This window comes from Erythrolamprus reginae, chromosome 2, assembly GCF_031021105.1.
Source record: "Erythrolamprus reginae isolate rEryReg1 chromosome 2, rEryReg1.hap1, whole genome shotgun sequence".
In the NCBI taxonomy this organism is placed as follows: Eukaryota; Metazoa; Chordata; class Lepidosauria; order Squamata; family Dipsadidae; genus Erythrolamprus; species Erythrolamprus reginae.
In genome coordinates this window covers 3,559,201-3,574,945 of record NC_091951.1, presented here as the reverse complement: position 1 = coordinate 3,574,945, position 15,745 = coordinate 3,559,201, and the positions used below count along the sequence as shown (strand labels likewise).

At 43.8% G+C, this 15,745-nt stretch overlaps 1 pseudogene; it reads left to right on the top strand.

Annotated features, from left to right (window-relative positions):
* LOC139158523 (zinc finger protein 208-like) overlaps window positions 1–15,745 on the top strand; it is a 148,330-nt pseudogene that overhangs the window by 44,344 nt on the left and 88,241 nt on the right.

Below are 15,745 nucleotides of genomic sequence, written 5' to 3'. Positions count from 1 at the left end.
GGGGGGGCGGTCCTAATCTCCGGGGGAAGTTGGTCCCAGAGGGCTGGGGCCGCCACAGAGAAGGCTCTTCACCTGGGTCCCGCCAGACGCCATTGTTTGGTCGACGGGACCCGGAGAAGGCCAACTCTGTGGGACCTAATCGGTCACTGGGATTCGTGTGGTAGAAGGCGGTCCCGGAAGTATTCTGGTATTTTCCAACATCCCCTGTCCTTACAAGCATGTTTCCCGGATTGCTAGAATTTCACTGATTTCTCTCATTTCAAACTAGGGTGAGTGGGGGTGTGTGAGAATTCACAGTGGTTGAGCAAATGCTTTTGCCGCCAAGAGGATAAACTTCCATGTGTTGCTCCAAAAGTTTAGGAGAACAGTCTCACTGGGCAGGACAGGAAGGAATCTTATCTTGTGCCTCCGAGCCAGAAAAGATGAAGTTGAACCTTTTCCTGTTTCCACCCTGTCTCTCTCCTTCCCAGGGGACAAAATGGAGTCACCGGTGTTCACGGAACCATCTCCTTCTATAGGTGGAAGTGGAAGGGCTGCTGGATTCCTGACTCAGGTAAGAAGGAAGAGATCAGCAACGTATATGGTGGAGCGGTAGGAGACCTCTAGATTCCTTTGGGAATGAACATATCCCAAGAAAAGCAGGAAGGACACAGGAACAGTTAGGCTAAATCTCCTTTATTGCAAGTTTAATCTTGTTTTTGTATTGGGGAAAGGGATAAAAACAGGAGGAGCAGAAATTGCTTTCTGTATTATCTACATCTTGAGGCCTGGAAACGCCTGCGTAGTAGTTTCATAAATGTTCATGAGTGGTGTGGGTTTTTTTTCATTTTAACTTTTTTATTTCTATTAATCCATTGAAGTATAAAATACAAAGGAAAAAACCATGGAAAAGTGAGGAAGGGGGAAAGAGCAGGTACAGAGTAATGGGAGGGAAAAAAAGAAAAAATTATCTACTTCCGACTCTCTTTGGTACAGTTGAAGGTAACAACATTACAACCACAACCTTTTGTTTTTACACAACAGTAAATACAAGCCATTTCTATCACAATAAGCCTGTCTAGTTTACAAAAGCAGAATCAAGGTTTCATTTTTTTCTCATTGCAAACAGAAAATATGCAATCAATTTCAAGCTAGAGACAAATTAAATAATTTGGATAAAAGCTGGCTGAAGTGTAGATATCGCAGGATTGTTGTCAATGGCGAGTATTCTGAGCAGAGACTGGTTACGAGCGGTGTCCTATTCTTTTTAATATGTTTGTGAGTGACATAGGGGAAGGTTTGGTAGGGAAGGTTTGCCTACTTGCCGATGATTCTAAAGTGTGCAATAGGGTTGATGTTCCTGGAGGCGTCTGTAATATGGTAAATGGTTTAGCTTTACTAGATAAATGGTCAAAGCAATGGAAACTGCAGTTTAATGTTTCCAAATGTAAAATACAGTGATCCCCCGCTCGTTGCGAGGGTTCCGTTCCAGGAGCCCCCGCAACGAGCGGGTTTTCGCGAAGTAGCGATGCGGAAGTAAAAACACCTTCTGCGCATGTGCAGATTGTGTTTTTATTCCCACAGCGCTAGCGAGGAGCCGAAGATTGGGGGCGGCACGGCTGTTTGCCGCCGGCATGGAGGGCTTCCTAGCAGCCCCCCAAACCCGGGTTGGAGGTCCGGGGGGCGCTGGCTCTCGCCGCTTTCGAGCTGAATCCGGGAGCGAATTCGCTCCTGGATTCAGCTCGAAAGCGGCGAGAACGAATGGCAAGGAACGCCTTTTCTACGCCGTTCATTCTCGCCGATTTTGAGCTGAATCCAGGGGCGAATTCGCTCCTGGATTCGGCTCGAAAGCGGCGAGAACGAATGGCAAGGAACGCCTTTTCTACGCCTTTCATTCTCGCCGATTTTGAGCTGAATCCAGGGGCGAATTCGCTCCTGGATGCGGCTCGAAAGCGGCGAGAACGAATGGCAAGGAACGTCTTTTCTACGCCTTTCATTCTCGCCGATTTTGAGCTGAATCCAGGGGCGAATTCGCTCCTGGATGCGGCTCGAAAGCGGCGAGAACGAATGGCAAGGAACGCCTTTTCTACGCCTTTCATTCTCGCCGATTTTGAGCTGAATCCAGGGGCGAATTCGCTCCTGGATTCGGCTCGAAAGCGGCGAGAACGAATGGCAAGGAACGTCTTTTCTACGCCTTTCATTCTCGCCGATTTTGAGCTGAATCCAGGGGCGAATTCGCTCCTGGATGCGGCTCGAAAGCGGCGAGAACGAATGGCAAGGAACGCCTTTTCTACGCCTTTCATTCTCGCCGATTTTGAGCTGAATCCAGGGGCGAATTCGCTCCTGGATTCGGCTCGAAAGTGGCGAGAACGAATGGCAAGGAACGTCTTTTCTACGCCTTTCATTCTCGCCGATTTTGAGCTGAATCCAGGGGCGAATTCGCTCCTGGATGCGGCTCGAAAGCGGCGAGAACGAATGGCAAGGAACGTCTTTTCTACGCCTTTCATTCTCGCCGATTTTGAGCTGAATCCAGGGGCGAATTCGCTCCTGGATGCGGCTCGAAAGCGGCGAGAACGAATGGCAAGGAACGCCTTTTCTACGCCTTTCATTCTCGCCGATTTTGAGCTGAATCCAGGGGCGAATTCGCTCCTGGATTCGGCTCGAAAGCGGCGAGAACGAATGGCAAGGAACGCCTTTTCTACGCCTTTCATTCTCGCCGATTTTGAGCTGAATCCAGGGGCGAATTCGCTCCTGGATGCGGCTCGAAAGCGGCGAGAACGAATGGCAAGGAACGCCTTTTCTACGCCTTTCATTCTCGCCGATTTTGAGCTGAATCCAGGGGCGAATTCGCTCCTGGATGCGGCTCGAAAGCGGCGAGAACGAATGGCAAGGAACGTCTTTTCTACGCCTTTCATTCTCGCCGATTTTGAGCTGAATCCAGGAGCGAATTCGCTCCTGGATTCGGCTCGAAAGCGGCGAGAATGAACGGCGTGGGCGGGCGAAGGGCGGGCGGCAGCGAGGAGTTTGCGTGGGCGGTGGGGAAACTCCTCGCTGACGCCAGCAAGAGGGGGAAGACTCAGGGAAGCCGCCCAGCAGCTGATCTCCCGGTTGCCATCTACGCATGCGTGCCCACGGGCACGCATGCGTAGATGGTATTTTGACTTCCGGGTTGAAAAATAGCGAAGTACCCTGTTCGCAATGGTTGGGGACGCAATAAACGGGGGATCACTGTAATGCACTTGGGGAAAAGGAATCCTCAATCTGAGTATTGTATTGGCAGTTCTGTGTTAACAAAAACTTCAGAAGGGAAGGATTTAGGGGTAGTGATTTCTGACAGTCTCAAAATGGGTGAGCAGTGTGGTCGGGCAGTAGGGAAAGCAAGTAAAATGCTTGGCTGCATAGTTAGATGTATAACAAGCAGGAAGAGGGAGATTGTGATCCTGCTGTATAGAGTGCTGGTGAGACCACATTTAGAATAATACTGTGTTCAGTTCTAGACATCTCGCCTACATTGATAAAATTGAATGGGTCCAAAGACGGGCTACAAGAATGGTGGAAAGTCTTAAGCATAAAACGTATCAGGAAAGACTTCATGAACTCAATCTGTATAGTCTGGAGGACAGAAGGAAAGTGGGGGACATGATCGAAATATTTAAATATGTCAAAGGGTTAAATAAAGTTCAGGAGGGAGGTGTTTTTAATAGGAAAGTGAACACAAGAGCAAGGGGACACAATCTGAAGTTAGTTGGGGGAAAGATCATAAGCAACATGAGAAAATATTATTTTACTGCAAGAGTAGTAGATGCTTGGAACAAACTTCCAGCAGATGTGTTTGGTGAATCCACAGTAACTGAATTTAAACATGCCTGGGATAAACATATATTCATCCTAGATGGACCATGAGGTCTTTTTAAGGGCGTGAGGGTTTTTTCTTAAATGAACGTAGGAATGTGTTTTCTAAGAACGCTAGAAAGCGACTGAAGCCCGATGGCGTCGTTAGGAAAAATAGCAAGTAGCCAGGAGAAATTTAGACAGCTATAAATATAAATGAAAGAGAAGAACATTCTCTAAAATCCGGATGATAGCACCTGGAAAGGAGGTAGCACAGGATGAATGACATATACCAGAAATTATTGGGTAAATAATTAGAAAGAAAATGATTAATTTGACTAAGAATCTGGCATTTGATATTGTATTGTATTATATTGTAATTTGATGTATGTAAATTGGAATCTCTGTAAGGTGTGAAAAACAATAATAAATTTATAACCCCCACCCCCCAAAAAAAGATTATTTATAATTTTGGAGACCTCTGAACTAACAGTTATCTATTCTCTCACCCATGTTGATACAGCTGCATGGTAATAGAGCTCCCAATCTGGTATTTTATTTTTATTTTATTTATTTATTTATTTAGTCCAATACACAACACACATTGAAGAGAATAGACAAGTAGTAATATATATAAAGGAAAGGGTAGGAGAAAAGATATAAAAATAGAGGAGAAGACATATGAAAGGAAGAAAAGATAAAGGAGAGACAATTGGACAGGGGACGGAAGCCCCTGTTGGTTTTGGACTCTTGCAACCTTATCAATCCTATTCTTGTTTTTTTTTCCTTTGCCAGACATCTTTCAAAACTATAGTATTTAATTCATCAGTGTATTTTTTTCCTACTTCTATTGGGACCATTTGGAATAGGAAAAGTCACTTTGGCAAGATGTTCGTTTTTATAGTTGCTATTCTCCATTCCTTTGATAGCTGCACATTTTTCCATTTATCCAAATCTTTTTTAATTTGTTGCAACTGTCTTGTATAATTATCTTCCTTGATTGCAACACATCTTGCTTTTAAGTATATCCCCCAGTCTTTATCTTTCTTAACTATCTGTACATCTAATTTCTCTATCAATTCCCTCTCCTATTTCCTGTGAGATTTTTAACTAAGATTTTAGCTTTATCTATTTGTATTTGTATTTATTAGATTTGTATACCGCCCCTCTCCGAAGACTCGGTGCGGCTAACAACAATATAAAAAGACAATATAAACAAATCTAATATTAAAAATAATCTAAAAACCCCCAATTTAAATAACCACTCATACATACAAGCATACCATGTATAAATTCTATAAGCCTAGGGGGAAGGGAAAATTTCAATTCCCCCATGCCTGACGACAGAGGTGGGTTTTAAGGAGCTTGCGAAAGGCAAGGAGGGTGTGGGCAACTCTGATATCTGGGGGGAGCTGGTTCCAGAGGGTCGGGCCCGCCACAGAGAAGGCTCTTCTCCTGGGTCCCGCCAGACGACATTGCTTAGTTGACAGGACCCGGAGAAGGCCAACTCTGTGGGGCCTAACTGGTCGCTGGGATTCGTGCGGCAGAAGGCGGTCCTGGAGATATTGTTTATTTTCAATCCCATATTCTTTTATTATTCCCCTTAATTTAGGGTCCGTTTCCAATAGTCCTTCTAAAATAAATGCTAAATCATCTTTGAATGCTTGTACTGTTGGCACTTCGTCCTCCACCCTCCCACCGCCTTGCTTAGTAGCTGTAGCCTCCAGGGCAATCTGAGGAATATGACAACAAGATGACCACTTGATGAAGGCAGGTTGATGATATTGAAGGTCAGGAGAGGCAATCAAGGCGATAAAGCATGCACTAATTGAAGTTCAGTAGTAGGCTGTCAGACAGTAGTAGGCTGTAGGCAGTAGTAGTAGTATTCTGCCCTTTTATCATATAATGTGTAGAATCCACCTAGAGAAATGTCCAATGAATAATTTTTACTTTGGCTTTTAGATCCAAAGGTCCTTTTTTCAAGAGGCAACTGGACATTCTGGGTGTTGAAGAAACATCTTGGATGGGAAATGAAACATCTTCAAAGGAAAACCAGAAAGTCCAGTTGTCTTTTGAAAAAGCACGTTTTGGACAACCATGACCATGGATGGCTGAGAATCCTCATAGACATTTGTGCTTTTAGGATTTGCAGATTGTAGGAGATCTTGCAAATTCTACCGAGTCTGCTTACAACCCTCCTTCCTTCTTTAGGGTCCTGTGTCCTTTGGGCAGGTAGCCATCTATTTCAACAATGAAGAGTGGTTGCTGCTTGATCCCAGGCAGAAAGCCCTGTATGAAGAAGTCATGATGGAAACATCTGGGATGGTGGCTTCCTTAGGTAAGGGTTCCTCTGCAGGAAAATGTAACCCACGGCAAATTGTCTCTAGATACTTAAATATATACAGGGGTGGACAAACAAATGGAAACAGCTTGAAAAATCATCAAAATATCTTTTAATATGATGTTGATCTACCCTTTGCGGCAAATACAGCCTCAATCCTCCGAGATATTGATTCATACAAATTGTGAATTGTTTCCAAAGGAATTTTAGCCCATTCTCCAGTTAAAGCACCCACCAGTTCTTTTAGAGACGATGGTGGTGGAAATCGACTTCTTACTTGAATCTCTAAAATCGACCATAAATGCTCAATAATGTTGAGGTCTGGTGATTGTGGTGGCCAGGTGAGATGCTGAACTCCATTAGAATGTCCCTCGTGCCATTCCTTAACACTTCTTGCTCTATGGATTGGTGCATTATCATCTTGAAAGATGGCATCCCCCTTTGGAAACAGTTCTTGAATTATAGGATGAATTTGGTCAGCCAAAAGTCCTGTTAATTCTTCTATGAAGGGAAATCATTGTCCCGGTGGATTTCCAAGAAGTAGCACCCCAGATCATCACTGAACCCCCACCACGTTTGACGGATGGGAGAAAACAGTCTGGGTGAAATTATTCTTTTTGGCTGTCTCCAAATGTAAACACAGCCGTAGGTTGGAAAAAGGGTAAACGATGATTCGTCAGAGAAAATCACATTTTCCCATTGCTCGAGGGACCATTTCTGGTGGTTTCTACACCACTCTAAACGCTTTGAAACATTTGTCTTTGAGAGCAGAGGTTTTCTAATTGCAGCTCTTCCGTGGAATCCAGATTTGTGAAGCTCCCTTCGAACAGGTTTTGTGGAAACTGGGTTCTGTACGTGTCTATTGAGCTCTGAAGTGATATTAGGAGCTGTGGTCTTGCGATCCGCTCTGACAATTCCCTTTAGAGTCCGACGGTCTCTCTCAGACCACTTCGACTTTCGAGCAGACCTGTGCTTGGCTGAGGACTTTTTCCCTTCTCTTTCTAAAGCAGTCATGACTTTTGAGACATGACCTCTTCAAACGCCAAACATTCAGGCACTTTCTGTTACACGAGCGCCTGCCATTCGAGCAGCAACAATTTGGCCTCTTTGAAAGTCTGAGAGGTCTGCCCTTTAAATATTCGTTTAAAAAAAAAGGTAGTTTAAAAAAATATATCAAATAAAAGAATTTTTAAAAACATTAATATATGTCAAATTTTGTTTGATTTGAAGGCCAAAAAGTCAAGTGTTTCCATTTTATTGTCCACCCCCAGTGTTGACGTTCAGTCTTGTGGTCATCCTTGAGCTCTGGGTCATTACTGCAGAGTAATTGGGAAGATTGTCAGGGAGAGGATGTTTATTCCTGATGCAGTTGTCCTACTAGGCCACAAATTTTGTCTTGTTTGTGTTGCAATTACATACGTTGTCTTATTGAATGCAAGTTGGGTGTGTCATAATTGAGAATATTTGTGTGCCTTGTCCAGATGTCAAGACTTGTTTTTGCTTTAATTTTTTAAAGAGAGAACCATCTTTCAGCTGTGGCGAGGGGGCCGTTTGCCTGGTGCACCAGTTGCGGCCCTACCTGTACCGGGAGTCACTGCTCACAATCCCTCATGCCCTCATCACCTTGAGGTTCAACTCCTGTGACGCTCTCTACATGGAGCTACCTTTGAAAAGTGTTCGGAAACTTCAGATCGTGCAGAATGCAGCTGCGAGAGCAGTCATGGGCTTCCCTAAGTATGCCCATGTTACACCAACACTCCGCAGTCTGCATTTGTTGCCGATCAGTTTCCGGTCACAATTCAAAGTGTTGGTTATGATCTATAAAGCCCTTCATGGCATTGGACCAGAATATCTCTGGGACCGCCTTCTGCCGCAGGAATCCCAGTGACCAGTTAGGTCCCACAGAGTTGGCCTTCTCCGGTTCCCGTCAGCTAAACAATGTCGTCTGGTGGGACCCAGGGGAAGAGCCTTCTCTGTGGCGGCCCTGACCCTCTGGAACCAGCTCCCCCCGGAGATTAGGATTGCCCCCACCCTCCTTGCCTTTCATAAACTCCTTAAAACCCACCTCTGCCGTCAGGCATGGGGCAATTGAGACATCTCCCCTAGGCCTATATAGTTTATGCATGGTATGTTTGTGTGTATGTCTGTTTTTTTGTTTAAATAAGGGTTTTTAGATATTTTTAAATATTAGATTTGTTTTTGTATTAGATTTGTACATTGTATTTTGTTATTGCTGTGAGCCGCCCCGAGTCTGCAAAGAGGGGCGGCATACAAATCTAACAAATAATAATAATAATAATAATAATAATAATAATAATAATAATAATAATAATAAAGGTTCGATGTACAGCCATCCTAGTGTTTTAAGTAAGTAACTAATATCCATGCTGTCATTTCCCTTGTTGCTTCCTCCCAGTAGTAGATAAATCTATGCATAGGAACACCAAAGTGGAGGTTGTAGATTATTCTAATTCTAAATTGTTTTTCTTCCCCTCCAAGCATCTGATATGCAGAAGAAAGAAATCGACCAACAGCCAAATTTAGTGCCATTGCAAACAATCGAAACTGAAATTCCTGAGGAGACCTCTACAAATCAGTGGGGAAGGAAGAAACATGAAAAGAAGCAAAATTGGGGAGAAAAATCTAAGCCCTACAACAGTGTGAACTGTGGAAAAAGCATTGGGAGAAAAGGTCATTTAACTTCTCATCAAAAGATCCATAAGTATGTGGATTGTGGGAAAAGGTTCAGCCTGGAGAGTTCCCTTACTTCCCATAAAAGGATATATTGTGCAGAAAAACCCTTTAAATGCCTAGAATGTGGAAAGAGCTTCTCAACTAGTAGTTATCTGATCTGCCATAGGAGGATCCATTCGGGGGAAAAACCTTATAAATGTGAAACTTGTGGACAAAGGTTCACTACAAAGTATTCCCTTACATCCCATAAAAGGGATCATACAAAAGAAAAACCCTATCAATGCATGGAGTGTGGGAAGAGCTTCAGTGCAAACAGTGCTCTTAGTCGTCACAAACGGATCCACACAGGAGAAAAACCCTATAAATGCCTGGACTGTGGGAAGGTCTTCAACACTAATGGTGCCCTTCTTTCCCATAAACGGATCCACACAGGAGAAAAACCCTATAAATGCCCAGACTGTGGGAAGGGATTCAGCGAGAGAGGAAACCTTATTTCCCATAAACGGATCCACACAGGAGAAAAACCCTATAAATGCCTAGACTGTGGGAAGGGCTTCCGCCAAAGTGGAGGCCTTGTTTCCCATAAACGGATCCACACCGGAGATAAACATTATAAATGCATGGAGTGCAGGAAGAGCTTCAGGACAAACAGTGATCTTAGTCGTCACAAATGGATCCACACAGGAGAAAAACCCTATAAATGCCTAGACTGTGGGAAGGGCTTCAGCCTGAGAGGAAACCTTGTTTCCCATAAACGGATCCACACAGGAGAAAAACCCTATGAATGCACAGACTGTGGGAAGGTCTTCAGCCAAAGCAGTCACCTTGTTTCCCATAAACGGATCCACACCGGATATAAACCCTATGAATGCACAGAGTGTGGAAAGAGCTTCAGTTTCAAGAGTGGTCTTACTTGTCATAAACGGATCCACACAGGGGCAAAACCCTATGAATGCACAGACTGTGGGAAGGTCTTCAGCCAAAGCGGAGGCCTTGTTTCCCATAAACGGATCCACACCGGATATAAACCCTATGAATGCACAGAGTGTGGAAAGAGTTTCAGTGTAAAGAGTGCTCTTACTTCTCATGAACGGATCCACACAGGAGAAAAACCCTATAAATGCCTGGAGTGTGGAAAGAGCTATAAAACGAGCAGTAGCCTGGACTGCCATAAACAGGTCCACACTGGAGAGAAACCCTATACATGCCTGGAGTGTGGAAGAAGCTTTACTATGAAGACTTCCCTTGCTTCTCACGAGAAGATCCACAGAGGAGAGAAACCCTATAAATGTATGGAGTGTGGGAAGAGCGTCCATCGAAGCAGTGAACTTAATTCTCATAACATGAAACATACAGGAGAAAAACCTTACAAGTGCACAGAGTGTGGAAAGACTTTCACTGCCAGTAGGACTCTGACTTCCCATAAAAGGATCCACACAGCTGAGAAACCCTGAAAATGCCTGGAATGTGGGAAGAGCTACCGATTGAAGTGTAATCTTTCCATAAGAAGAGCCACACCAGAGGGAAATAGAAATGTATGGAAGGCAGATGGGTTTTTGTAAAAATGGAATGTAGATCAACAGAAAAATAAATTGACAAAGATAGACCTTCAGATGATCAAGAAATATAAGTATTTGGGAATATACGTAACAGCAATATGTGCAATAATTAAAGAAATAAGTATAAAAGATTAATACAACAAATTAAATTGGATTTGGGAAACTGTGTAGTAATCATCGACATGAAGACATGATTTTCTGAGCAAAGCTGCTCCGAGCTAGGAAGAAATTTCTCTGGGTTGAGAAGAAGTCTCTTTGTTCGGAAACTCTCTCCTCTCAGTCAGCTGGTGTTTATTCTTATAGCATTTTTCGTGTATACAATTACAAAAATTGACTTACCCCAAGGACAGCTAACTAGTAACAAGTTAATATCTAAAGAAACCTCTGAATTTATTTATTTATTTATTTATTTATTAATTATTTAGATTTGTATGCCGCCCCTCTCCGCAAACTCGGGACGGCTCACAACAAAGCATAAACAAATCGTACAAATCCAAATAGATTCAAATAAATTTAAATATTTAAAAAGTTAAAAAAGAACCCCAATATACTAACAAGCACACATACAAGCATACCAAGCATAAATTGTACATGCCCGGGGGAGATGTTTCAGTTTCCCCATGCCTGACAGCAAAGGTGGGTTTTAAGAACTTTACGGAAGGCAGGGAGAGTAGGGGCAGTTCTAATCTCCGGGGGGAGTTGGTTCCAGAGAGTCGGGGCCGCCACAGAGAAGGCTCTTCCCCTGGGGCCCGCCAACCGACATTGTTTAGTTGATGGGACCCGGAGAAGGCCCACTCTGTGGGACCTAATCGGTCGCTGGGATTCGTGCGGCAGGAGGCGGTCTCGGAGATATTCTGGTCCAATGCCATGAAGGGCTTTAAAGGTCATAACCAACACTTTGAATTGTGACCGGAAACTGATCGGCAGCCAATGCAGACTGCGGAGTGATGGCGAAACATGGGCATACCTAGATAAGCCCATGACTGCTCTCGCAGCTGCATTCTGCACGATCTGAAGTTTACGAACATTATACAGACCTGTCAAACATATAGGTGGCTTTGGGCAGCCAGACTGGGGGCTTTATTGCCAGGCTTCCATTCTAACTTGGGGAAAATAATGGCTAAATCGTAAGACATATAAAAGTACTATTGTTAGAGGGACACGACCTTCATTTGGGATGGCATGCTTTTTTGTGGTTTGAAAAGAATAAAATGCATAGATATTCAAAGACATTATGTAAAATATGGAAGAAATGCTCTACTCTTAGTGTGGAAAAAGGTTAAAGGAAAAACCCATATGAAAATACCAGCTTGGCTTTCCACAATGGAAGCACTGATACATCCAAATGTTGTAAACTTTGAATAAAATGTACCATATAAAGGCATTCTGAATGAGGAAGGGGAACTAAAAACAAAACAGGAACTACAAAACCAAGTTGTGGACCTAGCACACCAGCAAATGCAATCGATATATGAGAAAGATGCATGGTGCAAAAAAGGAAAAAAAGGTTGAAAATACAAGCATGGTTACAGAAAATGTTAAAGCAACATATAGATTTAAACCAGAAATATTTTGTTAGATATAATAGCATGAAAGTATGACAGAGGGAACGAATCTTTAATGCTACATGTCTGTATGAAATGTTTCTATGAAATGTATTTTCCCAGCACTGAAGAATGAGGAAACTCCCTCAGATGAGAATAAAATTAGAAAAATACTAGATTGTGCAGAAACGGACATATTAACATCAAAGATAAAGGAGAAAGAAAGCACAGAAATTTTTTAACGTGTGATTTGTTTTATTAATGGTAAGACAATAGAGCTATTAGAAGTTGGAGGATTTTTTCTAGGTATAAGTGAGTAACATTATTATTACTATTATTATGTACAAGTAAATTGACCCAGACAATACACTGTTTTCTAAGCAGTTATGTATGTTAAAGAAAAATGGGTGTGAAACTCAAGTTGCGCGGCTGGATAGGGCCAGCAATGTCATCGGATCAAGCCCGAATGGCTGTCCTAGAAACTAAGGCGTTGACCTACATCATTTGCCCAGCACATCACATCCTGGCGGGCTTGAATGCGCACAGGAGGAGGTGGGAGGACATACAGGACTGGCCTAGGCCACCCAGGAAGGTGCACATCAGAAGAGGCAGGCGCATACCAGGATGGGGTAGGCTTGGTCTGTGCGCATGTATATATATATATTGTGCACATGCGTATATATATTTTACCTAGAGCAAAAAGGAGCTGTGACGCTCTTTCAATATACCAGGGTAATCCAACAGAAAAAACAGCCCTTCCCTGGTACAAAGCTGAAGGGATCAGAACTGGTGGCCTAGAGGTTAATTCTCTGCCTTACGAGGCAGAGGCCCCAGGATCAAATCCCAGTAAGGGTATGGCTAGCTGATGAGGCCATAACAAGGCCGAAATAGCGCTATCCTAGTCTCCTTAATTTTAAAAAAATTCAGCAAAAACATGTGATATATATATATATATATATATATATATATATACTCACATGCACACACAATGTATGTGTACAAGTTTGGTTGCAAGTGAAAATCTCTCCCAAATACTTACATGTATAGGCAATGGCATGGAATCAAAATTCAATGAAGAGTGTTCTTTCTGCACCAACTCAGGAAGCTCAACCTGCCCAAGGAGCTGCTGATACAGTTCTACAGAGGAAACATTGAGTCTGTCATCTGCACCTCCATAACTGTTTGGTTTGGTTCTGCAACCCAAGACAGACTTCAGAGGAGAATCAGAACTGCAGAAAAAACAATTGCTGCCAACCTGCCTTCCACTGAGGACCTGTATACTGCACGAGTCAAAAAGAGGGCTCGCATCCTGGACATAAATGTTTCAACTCCTACCCTCAAAACATTGGTAAAGAGCACTGCACAACTAGACACAAGAAGAGTTTTTTCCCGAATGCCATCACTCTGCTAAACAAATAATTCCCTCAACACTGTCAAACTATTTACTAAGTTTTCACTATTATTATTACTAGTTTTTTTCTCATCATTCCTTTCACCCATTTCCTTCCACTAATGACTGTATGATTGTAACTTGTTGCTCATCCAAGGGCATGGGGTGAGGTATCATCAATACGCAGATGATACCCAATTATACACCACCCCATGTCCAGTCAACGAAGCAGTGGAAGTGATGTTCCGGTGCCTGGAGGCTGTTGGGGCCTGGATGTGTGTCAACAAACTCAAACTCAACCCAGACAAGATGGAGTGGCTGTGGGTCTTGCCTCCCAAGGACAATTCCATCTGTCTGTCCATTACCCGGGGGGTGAGAACAACTGACCCCCTCAGAGAGGGTTCGCAACTTGGGCATCCTCCTCGATCCACAGCTGACATTGGAACATCATATTTCGGCTGTGGCGAGGAGGGCATTTGCCCAGGTTTGCCTGGTGCCCCAGTTGCGGCCCTATTTGGACAGGGAGTCATTGCTCACGGTCACTCATGCCCTCATCACCTCGAGGTTCGATTACTGCAACGCTCTCTACATGGGGCTACCTTTGAAAAGTGTTCGGAAACTTCAGATCGTGCAGAAAACAGCCGCGAGAGCCATCGTGGGGCTTCCAAGATTCGCCCACGTTTCTTCAACACTCCGTGGCTTGCATTGGCTGTCGATCAGTTTCCGGTCACAATTCAAAGTGTTGGTCATGACCTTTAAAGTCCTACATGGCATTGGACCAGATTACCTACAGAACCGCCTGCTACCGCATGAATCCCAGTGTGTGCTCGAATTGGTCTAAGGGCTGAATGTGGCAAGAGACGGTCCCCTTCACTTGCCAGAGGGCACCCCCTTGTGGATTTGGGGCAAACTACCAGGATGGGAGAAAAGGTGGGAAAGAGGAGTGCAAGGGAGGGGGAAGGGAAAGGGCGGGGATGATGGGCTTGGGAGTTGGGGGGGCGTTAAGAAAAGCCCCTTTCAGGGTCTCCCTGCCCGACAAAGGCTTTGGTGCCTATGCTTCCTTCTTCCTCCCCTTTTCTATAAACCCAAATGCCTGGAGGGAGGTTTCGGTCTTCTGTGGTGTTTCTAGAGTGGTCCTTCCAAGAGAGGGAGAGACCAGGAGGTCTTGGAAGGAGCCATTAGGTCCTCCCTTGTCCTTCTTTGTCTCAGAGCAGAAAGTCCCAGTTCCAGCAACCATTTTTGATATCTTTCAGCCTCCATCTTGGTTGTTCTTTTCTGCCCTTTTTCCAGAGTCTTTCCAGATCTTCTTTATTTGTTTAGGATACAAAACACAAAGAAAACTAGAAATAGGAAATTGAGGGAAGGAGAAAAGGAGAAAAGGAGGGGAAAATAAAGCCTGATGTACAGGAGAGAAAAAAGGGGGAGGGAGACCTTGACTTCTTTTTAGCGCAGTGCAAGATAAATTTATATTAAAAAAACCTTCCATCCTGACAATTCACTCTTAGCTTTGTTTCTTTTGAATACTTTAAATGTGAAGAGATTGAATTTAATGGCTGGAGAAGGAAAGTGCACAATGGTCCAAACACCCTGCTGTGGATGAGTGAGGGCGGGCTCCTGCTTGAGGGGATCTGCACTCTGATTGGTTGCTGAGGGTGGAAGGGTGTGTGTTCTTTTTCCCGCCTTTTTCTTCTGGGCGCTGTTGGAGATTTACCTCAGGATGTTCCTGACTGTCTTCTCTGCTTTGAATGTTCAATACATTTCTATTGATATAAAAGCACAAGTTTGTGTCTGTGTCTCCCTCTTTCTTTGGACCGCAGCTGCATATTTCTTCTGCCATAAACCTCTTCAGTTGCACCTTCCATTTTATCCCGATAGTGACATTGACACTACCTGATAGTGACACTGACACTACTCACAAGAGCCTACAAAACCTTTGCCAGACCCATCCCAGACTACTGCTCATCTGTCTGGAAGCCATACCACATCTCAGACATCAACACCCTTGAAAATGTCCAAAGATATTTCATCAGAATATCCTACGAATATCCTCCACTCGAAACAGAATATCCTACGAAAGCAGACTAACAATCCTGGGCCTAGAAAGCATAGAACTACGGCACCTAAAACACGATTTGAGTATTGCCCACAAGATCATATGCTGCAATGTCCTATCGGTCAATGACTACTTCAGCTACAACCGCAATAACACAAGAGCACGCAACAGATTCAAACTTAATACGAACGGCTCCCAACTTGACTGTAAAAAATATGATTTCAACAATCGAGTTATCGAAGCGTGGAACTTATTACCGGACTCAATTGTGTCAACTCCTAACCCCCAACATTTCTCCCTTAGACTCTCCATGATTGACCTCTCCAGGTTCCTAAGGGGCCAGTAAGGGGCGTA